Source organism: Echinops telfairi, unplaced genomic scaffold (assembly GCF_000313985.2).
Source record: "Echinops telfairi isolate 266 unplaced genomic scaffold, ASM31398v2 ScPeMD7_4225;HRSCAF=4972, whole genome shotgun sequence".
Taxonomy (NCBI): Eukaryota; Metazoa; Chordata; class Mammalia; order Afrosoricida; family Tenrecidae; genus Echinops; species Echinops telfairi.
The window spans coordinates 22,489,141-22,496,154 of NW_022108124.1; positions in this window are offsets into that span (position 1 = coordinate 22,489,141).

The following is a 7,014-nucleotide window of genomic DNA, read 5'->3' on the forward strand; positions in this document are numbered from 1 at the left end:
TTTCTGGTCTGTTATTTCCAGCACAATACATACCTCCTAATTGCCAGTGATGATCCAGTTCAGGTGAAACCTACTTCCCCTCAAACAATGTTATTGAAGTTTATCTTCAACAGTTCTGCCTGTATAGTAGGCATAGGTTGTTGACATTCAGTGGTAGGAGGTTGGTAGTTTCCGTGGAAATTGAGATTATATACAAGAGAACCTAATCACTGTCCAATTTATATACCCTACATGATCAATTATGAATGTATCTGTGTCAATTTATCACTGTCTTATGATAGCTTCTGGCAGGTAAATCTTGGGAATGGCTTGATTCAGGTGACATGACGGCCTCTGTGACAGGCAGAAATCACACATTCAGAGCAGCTTACTGAGAGGCAAAATCAGCTCTAGTTGCAGAAGAAGCAATAGTAGATAAAGAACAAGCAAGAACAGTCTACCCCAAAGAACGTTCCTTTCCAGTTTGCATCTTGAATTTGTATATGCTAAAGATTCTTCCTCTTGTGAAAATTTACATATGTTTTCTGGGGGTAAAGTGAATTAATTTAAGACCTGCTAGCATAAGTATATTGTGGGTAGTACTATAAGTTTCTTAAATTTAATAACTTGATGTACAAGCATCTATTCCCAGTTGTCAAAGTTCAGCCAGCTTATTTATTAGGTTGTCATGGAGAAGTTTGACTTATGGATTATTTCCAAATAGAAGCATGAGTTCAGCTACTTTAAACCATAATACTAGTTTTACAGGTAATATATATAACATGCATATTATGATATACATTAAACTCTATTTCTAGTATTTTCTTTGAAGAGTTAAAGTGCGATGTTAGAAGGAAGCATAAAGCGAGAGAACATTCTTGTAAAGAGACCTGCTTTGAAGCACAATGAACAGGTGAACCTTAATAGGTCTACCAGGAATGTGTTAGCTCTTAGCATCTTTTAAATGCTTCTGCTGAGAAACCATGTTTTCATAACAAGGTTGGTGAGTATTAAACCTGTGATAGTTCTTTCTGGGATTACAATAATTTACAAAAACAATAAAAACCTGCTAAAAACATTGATGTATTTTTAAATGTTGCTGTCTAGGGATCCCACTGATATTTGTGGTGCAAGATTTGCCCACGGCTACATAACCCTGCTTGTACATTGCCAGGGCTGCAATCTGTTTTATGACAAAACAGATTCATTTATCTCCAAATAAATAAATTACTTTTGTGAACATTTAGAAACATTTGCATAATTAGGCTGTAAGATCTTAGCAGTCTTTTTCATAATAATTAAACTAATCTAATCTTGGACAGGGTAAACAGACTTACTAGGATGAGAGCAGCCTTCAGGCAAGGAACTTACCGCATTCTACAGGAACTGTAAGGCTGATGATGTTTGTTAATTATGCAGAGCTTTAACTCCCCAGTAATAGCAGCGTTTGTATTGCCTGAAGCTTAGAGAGCTACTCCCAGGCACAGAAAATTAGACTCTGCTTTTTTGACATTCCCTTAAAATGCGCACACACACGCACGCGCACACACACAAACAAAGCTACTTCAAAATGATTATACGCTTTCAACCAGGAGGATGGTAGCTTTTCACTGATGGATCCTAGATCTGTGTACAATTGGCCTGCTCTTCAGTCATGTGATCTTGATTATCTTTAGATCTGCAGCCCCTTCAGACTGTACACAGATACACAGAACTGAGAAGTAATAAAGGAGCAGCAGTGTGAATGACTGTCTTCCAGGCCTCCTATCCTCCCGGAACCGGAAGTTTCAAAAGAGGCACTCTATCCAATAGGCCCTTGCAGGGAATGCTCATTTTATTTCTACACACCCCAATCAAACATTGCAATAAATAGTAAATAAGAATGGCAGCTTTGCAAAATATCAGTGGTCTTACCTCAATAGTCTTTTTTATCACAGAGGTTGGCTCAGGTGTTGACTTTAATGGCTATCCGTTTTTCTAGTTACAATAAACATATTTACCTTGAACATGCAAAACCTACAATCAGCCAAGCTGAAATGTATCAAATTAAATGACAAAACATTCACGGGATACTTATAATAGCTCTCACTGCTAAAAGGAGAGTTGTCCTGTACAGAGCTTTCAAGAAGAACCTAAACAGATGACCCCACCCCCATCCTAGGAACATCAGTGAATTAAGAGCGGTCAAGTGGATTACAGGTTGATGAGCGCTGTTAGTGACACCGCCATCTTTCATGCATGTTCATGACTCATAAGAAAAGTGCAGGAACCCTTGATGGCGACAACACTAAAGGTACGATCTGCCCTTTCTACATTCCCTCTCCTGTTACTTGTAATATATTCATTTATGCACAATAGAGTTGATTTTCTCTTGTATTCAAATGGGTTCCTAGAAGGATTATTTATTCTGGGAACCTCAGAGTGCAGCTAATTGCGACAGCACAAGGCTCCCTCTCCAGGGCAGAGTCTGTGATGTCACAGCGTGGGCGTCAGACGGCCATCAGCAGCTAGACAGGAAGGAAGGACGAAGGGCACGGAAAGCCTCGCTGGGTGGGAGAAGTGCGCTTCAGCTAAGGCACCAGGAAGACGGTCACTGGTCTTTCTCCAGGAAGCTCTCCTACAAGGCAGGCGGCCACAATGGTTTCTGCTCACATCTCTCAAAATTGCATTTTTGAACGTTTGAAAGTTCATTAAAATATTTATCGGATGCTTTTGATTAAAGTCGCCCATTTAGACATGAGGCAAGGGTGAACCGAAATGTTTATCTTCCGTCATGTTTATCTTTATAAAATTTTATCTCATCTCTGGAACTTCCCTTTCACTACCTTTAGAAATCCTAGACATAGAGAATATATTAACTCTATTGTACTTTCTTTTAATTACATGAGCATTTATATAAGATTATAGCAAATAATTATCTAATAACTTTATTCTATGCATAAATAAAAATCAATTTTAGACCAATCCCCCCAAATGTGAAGATAACTTCCATTCATGATTTTGGGTAAGCATTGGACTGCTAATGTGATATAAACTCACCCGCGACTCCTGGGCAGAGATGAGACTATTTGTTCCCATAAAGATTTACAACCTCGAAAACCCTACTTAGGCTCATGATGAGCTGGAATTCCCTGGCTGGGAGTGGGGACTTTTGGGTTTTAGTTTTTATCTACCATCTCTGATACCAACTGCTTATCTTGTCCTCTTTCCCAGATTTCTAGCACCCAAGGCCAGGTCAGATTATGCAAATTACAGGGGTAATGCTCCTCAGGTTTCCTGCCTGAGCACCTGTCTGCCGTGACACACAGGGATTTTAAGACAGAGCAACAAGTAGGGCCACAGAGGCAGAAGCCAAGGGACCGCAAGAGGAACTTGGCCATGCAAGGAAGCCAACATGGGTCTTGAACAGGGTGCTTCCTTAGCCTTGATTAAAGGCCTTAGTACACATTACAAAGTAAATCACTCCCACCCAATCGAGTCTGACTCATAGCACCCCTATAAGGACAGGGGTGAATTGCCTCTGTGGGTGGCGGGGAGTGTAACTGTTGATAGTCGGAGGAGAAGCTCTCCCCTCTTTCTGGGAGAGCAGCTGTGGATTTCAAACTGCGGGCCTCATTGGGGTCTCGGTTCATGAGACCATTGGAAATGTGGTCTTAGGCGACCCCTGTGAAAGGGTCCTTAGACCCCCCAAAGGGGTCACGACCCACAGGTTGAGAACCACTGGTTTATTTGAATCTGTCTAAGTTGTATCTTTTCTGTTTATCCATTCCCCTACTCTCTGTCTTTGGACGTGTGTTTAAACCATTTACATTCAGGGTAACTATGGATATATATTCATTTACTGCTGCCCTTTTGTTGTTTTCTTGTGGTGAAACTGGTTTCTTTATTCCACATACTTTTCTATGCTACATTCATTTTGTTTGTAAATTGTCTTGTTCTTTTCTTTATTGATGTTGTTCTAGTGTTCACTCTTTATAATTTCTTTTGGTTTGATTTTTCTTTTTGTAATTTCTTATACTTTATGAGGTTTATTCATTTTATGTGAGGTACCCTAGAATCTATTATTTTCATCCCAGATTTCAAACAGTTTGCTGTATCTTGAAATTGACTTAACTTTCTCTCCTTTTGGAAGTTTTGCAGTGACTATTTATTCTACGGATGCTGTAATTATCTTTGTTACATAATGATAGTTCTGGTTCCTTATTTTCAGTGTTAGAGGTCTGCTTTACCTCAGAGACAGAGATTAAACCCATGCCGGGCTTAACTTCTAAATGGTGTTGTCATGTAGGTTAAGACCAAGTTGTTTGCTACCGTTACTGATTCTCTGTCTAATGAGATCCCCTTAGTGCTTATCGGTTGGTTTGGTTTTACAAATCTACTTAAATTTCTGTTTATATGGAAATGCCCTTTTCTCACCATAATTTTAAGGGAACTTTTATTTGGGAAACTGATTCTTGGCTGATTTTCCCCCCAGAGTTTTACATATATTATCGTAAGGTCTCTTTGCCATTGCATGCTGGGAAATCTAGGATTCGCTATCTTGGTTGCTCTTTGTAGGTAACTATTAACTATTAGTTTTTCCCAAATTGCTCTCATGATTCTTTCGTGGTCTTTAGAATTGGATTATATTCCATGGTGCTTTTCTTTTCAGATATACCCTGTTCAGTGTTCATTCCGCTTCTAAAATGCATGTCTTCTAGGCTTTCTGGATGTTTTCTTTCAACAAACTTGATAATTTTATCTCTGCTTCTTGTTGATTCTTCCTGCTACAGGCCTCTCATCACCGTAAGTTGTCCCTGTGGATGGTCTCCCACAGAATGCAGGCTTCCGTCATTGTTTGCCTTCTGCTTAAATTGTCCCTCTAGTGGATCAGTCCCGAGAGGTTTGTGTTCACGTGTGCTGCTTTGATCTTCCTCTAATTCAGCGTTAGGCCAGGTTGACTAGAGAAACAAATCCAGCGATACTCCTCCATGTGTAAGAAAAAACTTTAAATCAAAAAGCAATACTACATCAAGCCAACACCCCAACCCATTCCAACTGAAGCCCATAAGTCCTATACTTCCCTCTTCAGACTCCGACAGCTGCATGCAATGGTGTAGAATGCAGGAAGATTACAGGCCGGTGTTTGTAAAGTTATGTGGATCCAAGGTTGGTGAAACACATCGCAGGGCTCCAGCCACTCTACAGGTGGCCAGTGAGCAGGAAGGTCAAGGCAGAGAGAGAGGCCGGTCTCCAGAGAGCTATCGATCTCAATTGTAGGTCCAAAGGAGGTCGTCAGGCTGTGACCTGATTGACAGGCTAACTACACCCCTACACTGTAATGTATCTTCAAGCTGTTATGACATTAGGTAACTACGACAGTAGATGATCCATGATTGGTAAGTTTCTTAACCTTTTTCTCCCTAAGGAAGGTCTTTGGGGTCTATGTACTAGTCACTTGCTTTAGCCACTCGTTTCTCTGCGTAAACTGGAACTATTTGTTGTCTTTAAGACATTCTGGGGATGTTATGTTTGTATTTAATTGATGGTTGGTTACTGGTGAGACCTTAGCCACTTGCCACCTGCCACCTGGTGGACGTAATGTAGAACGTGAATTTTCCAGTTCTGTTTACTCTTCCCCTAGCTGAGTTGAAGGAAGGAAGTGGACGGTACCTTCAGCTATGGATTGATGATCAAGCGGCACGGACATTAGTAGTGGTTGCAGGAGGTACAATTTTGGTCGGGCCACTGTATACAGCTGGGAGAAACAGGAATGAGAAAGATAGAGAAATAAAATTAAACAACAGCCAGAAGCTAAAGATGTGAAAGATAAACAAACAAGAGGAGAAAACAGGAAAAATGGCCCCACCCACAAACAAAAGAATTTAATAACTTTTAAAAAAGAACGCAAAGCAAAATAAGGGTATAGAAAAAGGAGAAAAAATGAAAAGCAATATGTGAAAATAAGAAAGGGAAACCATGAAAAGAAACAAGCGTTTTAAATAAAGAAAAATAAGAGACAGGAAGCAAAAGAACCAGGAGGGAAGGGAAGAGAGAAGAGAGAAGTGAAGACGGGACAAGAAGGAAGGAAAAGAAAACAAGGGACCGAGCGAACAGCCGTGGTAGGACCAAAGAGAGGAGAGGGCTGCCGAGGGCTGCAGCGTCTGGTTTGGGTCAACAGCCTTGCCAGCCAGCGTGCTCTCTGGATAAAGGTGGAGGGATGAACGAGTGGTGATGTCCTTCCTCTTGAACTTGTCATTCCTAGCATAGTATATGGTAGGATTTATTCAACATTCATTATACCAATTCATTTCTGCTCACAAATGCCTGGGTATCAATCTAGGTGTGTCATTTAATATTTGCCATCTTCCAATTTTTCTAGGTTCATGCTTTATCCAGTCCATGATCTTCTCATTAGTGGATACATGTAGCTATTCTGATTTGGGGTCATGTCACGTCAGCAAATACAGATCTTGAAAGCTTTCCTCCTTGTGTGCCATCAGGGCCTACCCTACTTCGAGAATGTCACTCTCAGTCTTATTCTGGATGCCTTCCGATCTCACGAGCGTCTCAGCCAATGGTCCCCTGCTTGTCCGAATTTTTTCAATGGACGACTAATCTTTCAGTTTATCTGCCTGTTCCTGCCTTAGTCTGAAAGTTTCATTGAATTCCGTTCACCACGGATGACCTTACTGGTATTTGAAATACTAGTGGCATAATGTCACAGCAATGTGTAAGCCACCATTGTGCAATTATATCCTGAGCTAAATGATGTTTTTTTTTTTTGGTTGGTTTGTTTTTTAACTGTTTTATTAGGGGCGCATACAACTTTTATCACAATCCATGCATACATCAATCGTGTAAAGCGCATTTGTACACTCATTGCCCTCATCATTCTCAAAACATTTCCTCTCCACTTAAGCCCCTGGTATCAGCTCCTCATTTTTCCCCTCCCTCTCCACTCCCCCCTCCCTCATGAGCCCTTGATAATTTATAAATTATTATTTTGTCATATCTTGCCCTGCACAACATCTCCCTTCACCCACTTTTCTGTTG